The sequence below is a fragment of the Ixodes scapularis genome, unplaced genomic scaffold, assembly GCF_016920785.2.
Source record: "Ixodes scapularis isolate PalLabHiFi unplaced genomic scaffold, ASM1692078v2 PGA_scaffold6__148_contigs__length_123643588, whole genome shotgun sequence".
NCBI classification, from domain to species: Eukaryota; Metazoa; Arthropoda; class Arachnida; order Ixodida; family Ixodidae; genus Ixodes; species Ixodes scapularis.
This window is the reverse complement of record NW_024609881.1, coordinates 49,594,097-49,598,515: the sequence shown is the minus strand read 5'-3', so window position 1 is coordinate 49,598,515 and position 4,419 is coordinate 49,594,097. Positions and strand designations below refer to the sequence as shown.

General features: G+C 45.3%; 1 pseudogene; it reads right to left on the bottom strand.

Moving 5' to 3' along the window:
- Positions 1-2,548: 2,548 nt before the first annotated feature.
- LOC115315690 lies at positions 2,549-3,159 on the bottom strand (annotated as a pseudogene).
- Positions 3,160-4,419: the final 1,260 nt, after the last annotated feature.

Sequence of the window (4,419 nt, the reverse complement as noted above, 5' to 3'; positions counted from 1 at the left end):
GGGGGTCACCTGACTTCAGGGGGTCACGTGACCTCAGTGGTTCACGTGACTTCTGGGGGTCACGTGACCTCGGGGGTCACGTGACCTATGGGGTGTCACGTGACCTGGGTGGGTCACGTGACCCCTGAGGTCACGTGACCCCCAGCAGTCACGTGACTTCAGGGTGTCACGTGACCTTAAGGGGTCACGTGGCCTCAAGGGGGTCACGTGACTTCAGGGGGTCACGTGACCTCAGGGGGTCACGTGCCCTCGGGGTGTCACGTGACCTGGGTAGGTCACGTGACCCCTTAATGTCACGTGACCCCTGGGGGTCACGTGACCTCAAGGGGGTCACGTGACCTCAGGGGGTATCGTGACTTCGGGGAATCACGTGACCGAGGGGTGTCACGTGACCTGGGTGGGTCACGTGACCTCGCGGTTACGCCAACGGCGACGCCGACGCCGACGGCGACGGCGACGCCACTCAAGCCGGAAACGGGCCCCTAAGAGCTGCGCTCTAAAAAAAAACGCGTTTGCCTGCATGTCCTAGCTTTTATTTTACAAATTGACAGAGATTGAGGTTTTTGGCACCTCTCAACTCCTTCACCATCTTCCGAGTCACGTGCACTGTGACGTAAATGGGGGACGCGCTGGGTTCCCGTGAAAACGCACCCGCTCGCGACCACGTGACCACGTTCTTGCGCGATCAAAAAGGCGAGAGGAGGAAAGTCTCGTCCGGGTCCGACCATCCACGTCCGGCTCTGCCCCGTCCCCTTCCGGCTTCTGGCGGCTGTTCGCGGTAGCAGATAGAGCTGGCGGTTTTTTTTTTACCTCGGATAGATGGCGCCACTAAAACTCCAAAGAATAAAAGTTTGTCGCTGGTACCATGTGTTTCACGCCTTTATATTTCTGTGTTGGAACAAGATTTATAAAATAATTACCTTTTATCGAGCAGGTGCTTGCACAACCTCCTATCTTTTTACAAGTCCCCCATTGACGCCATGCCGCGTGGTTCTCATGGCCGCTGCTCGCGGCTGAAGGTCGGGAAATATTCTAATTTTGGCCTTGCAATTACGCCGCGGAGTTGCAACATTTAGAAGGAAGGAGATGTACTTCTTGTCCTTTGTGGCAATATAAACGATGTCAGAAATAGGAGGTGCACTTTCTTTTAACGTTAAAATCGTTGCACAACTCCTTTAACCCGTCCATTGTTGCCTATTTATGTGCGAGTGGTTTCACTTGAATTTGACCAACCCTGTCGGGGCGGGTCCTCAGAATGATGTGTAAAAATATATGTTAAATCCCAATTCCTGTGATGAAAAAGACTGCCTATCAAAAGAAAAAGAAATATGTAGTTCTAGAGAAAGAAATATGAAACGCTGCAGGGTGGAATTCGGGAAAATCGCGATACGATATTCGCTCAAGTTTAAACGGTTTTTGCAAAATATTGACTTCTCACTTCTTTATAATAATTTTTACACTATAAGTATGTAATGCGGGCTGTTTTTAATGGTAAATTGCTGACTTTTACAGTTTTGATTTATTTTTACATAAAATAGCAAGCATGCCACTCAGATCAACTTTGAGGAAAATTGGGATAGCTATATCAAACGAACAGGAAGGAGCTATATCATGAGACACATATCGATACGCAGCTAATAATATAAGCTATCGAGTGATTTATATGTGTGATTCATCAAACGTACTGGACAGATTTGATTTCGCCCCATGTTTATATAAACACTAAAACTATGCAAAATTTGAAGTAATTTTTTTTTTAATTAATTTTACTTGTCTGTAAATTTTTTTTTTACTTTATAGCCCATAAGGCGTAGAAAAAGAGAATATAAGAAGGTGTAATATTTTTGCTGTATTTTGGTGACAACTAGGTAAATAAGCCAGTTTTATGCCTGTCACCCAATTCTTGGTTAAAATATTCTGGCTTCATCACAACGCTACTGGCGGCCTCATTAATAACAGATGGCTTTAAAAGCCAGTTTATCATAATCAGTTTGCTGTAATATAGGCTCATGACAACTCCTGGAACACATGATATACGTGACGGATGGGGAAAGGAGCCATTCATGTCAATAGTAATATGCCACTTGGAGTCTGTTTCTGCCGACATTTCCCAAGCTCTGGCAAGGAGCCATTTAATCTCAGATATTGCTTGCGCAAGGTGTGACACGAAAGAGTTTAATTTAAATATAAATGCCAAGGAATCACTCATGAAGCAGCTCGCTACCTATCTTCTGCGATCATGAAAATTATGTTATCCACTTATGAAAGCACGGGCATTTTTTTTTTTTTTTTGGTGCAAACTTGAATTGTTTGAACTATGTAGATCATTATATTTCGCTTATGAGCTTACACAAATAAGACAAAGTTCAACTAACAAACTAAAAAAAAACACTCGCTGATATCACAAAAAGAACTCTATTTAATTACTAATGTTTCAGCTTCAATAAAATACAGATACATGGACGTTGGTCATTGTGCACAACACTTCCCTGCGTGCTGTTGTTGGTGTTTCACATCGTGAAACATCACGTAGGTACTAAAATAGCGATTATGCAGTTCGCCGAAGACGCACTTCATCTTTTTCAATTTGCCACACGTGTGAGAGGCGGATGCCTTTTTGAGCCGGTATCGATCCCCATTCGGCTCTCTTGGTTTTGCGGAAATCACTCACGTCATCTTTTTTTTTTTTTTAATTTGGGAGAGTCACGTTTTTTACACACTTCCGTACCTTGTGCACAGATTCTACTGATGTCTCTATGTCCTCATCCGCAGGCGAACGGAGGCTGTGCACCGTCGCCTGATGTTTCAGTAGCCCCCATACTCTATCACAGACGTTCTTGCCGTCTCCTGAGGCAGAAAAAACCCACTTCATCTTCAGAAGACGGGCTCGTCGGAACTCGTAGAGCTGAAGTCTATTCTTAAAATGAGCTGGTGCACCGTCAGATATATACGTTAATGACGCATAAACTGGAATTTAGTTCTCCAACCAACCATGATTGCACCTCAGAGCAAGTACCGCGTTGGGATTGTCACGGCACAGGTCTTCACACACGACACGGAAAATTTGTGTCCTTCCGAGGATGACGCAACACATGTGAACACAGAAGTTTGACGCTTGTGCCAGTGGTGCTCTTGTGTTTCATGTGGCAGAATCACCATCCAGTTTTCCGAAAAATCAAAATGCATGACAATATGTCTAGTGGTCATCTTGCACTTCTGAATCCGAACAGCTTCCCGTTGACTTTTACGGATGAAGTCGTCAGTAAAATACCTTGTGAACAATTTTAGAGCGCAGCCCTGGGGTATCCATTTCCGGGTTTCGCGGCGTCGGCGTCGGCGTCGGCGTAACCGCGCGCGTTGCATTACGGGAATAATGCGACCGGGCGTAACCGCGCGTTGCATTATGGGAAAATGTCCCCGCTAAATGTAGCGGAAAAAGTTCCTCGATAAATTTAACGAAAAATTTAGGGCAACTTCTTCCCCTAAATTTAGCGGAAAACGTAGCAAAAATTTCCCCGATAACTTTGGCATAAAATTTTGCGAAAATCTCCTTGCTAAATTTAGAATTTTCCCCGCTAAATAGAGCGGGCAAATTTTCGCTAAGTTTAGCGGTAAATTTAGAGTTGATTTTTCATTAAATGGAAGAGGAGCACGAGAGGAGGAGGGGACGGGGAGAAGGGGCATACTCTCCCCTCCGTACCCTCCCCTTTTCCTCCTCAAGAGCTGTATTCTAATTCGGCGTTTCAGAAAATTGTAAACGTCTTTCATTTTTTGCACCTTTTTCAAAAATGCGTTTGAGTCGGCAGTCTTATTCACCAAATTGCCGTTCTCCTACATGCATAATCTAATCTCCGCGTCTGAAACCTATTGTAATTGTTGTGGGGAGGGTCGATCAATGCTGGGGCATTTCTTGCATTCACGCCACAGACAAGGTGGCGTTGAGTCAGGGCAAAGGCACGAAGCGACAATATCCTCAGCCGTTATTTTTTTTTCCCGTACGGTGTTCAGGGCAGATAATCACAAATGAAAATTTGTGCAGAACACGCATGCAGGGTTAAGCATGCAGGGTTGGTCAGGGTTCAGCTTAACCCAATTTGGTCGCTGCGAATAAAACTCGGTCTATTCTAAATTGGACTCCGGGTTAGCTCTTACACAACTGGTACGCTTCTCGGATGCACCAGGCCATGTAGGCTTGGCCACGGCTTGTTGTTTACCGGCCTTCATAATGTTTACAACGTCCTTTTAGTTGGAACTTTGTCGGAAACAGTTGAAATCATCGTTGGTGCAAAACCGTGTGGCTGACTGCACGATGTCCTTCGCTATCTTAGCGCCTTGGTATGGCTCGAGACGATCCCATACGCCTAAACGTTCACGAAGTGGCTTGGCTTTTTTTAGAATATAGCTCGATGCCTCCTGGAT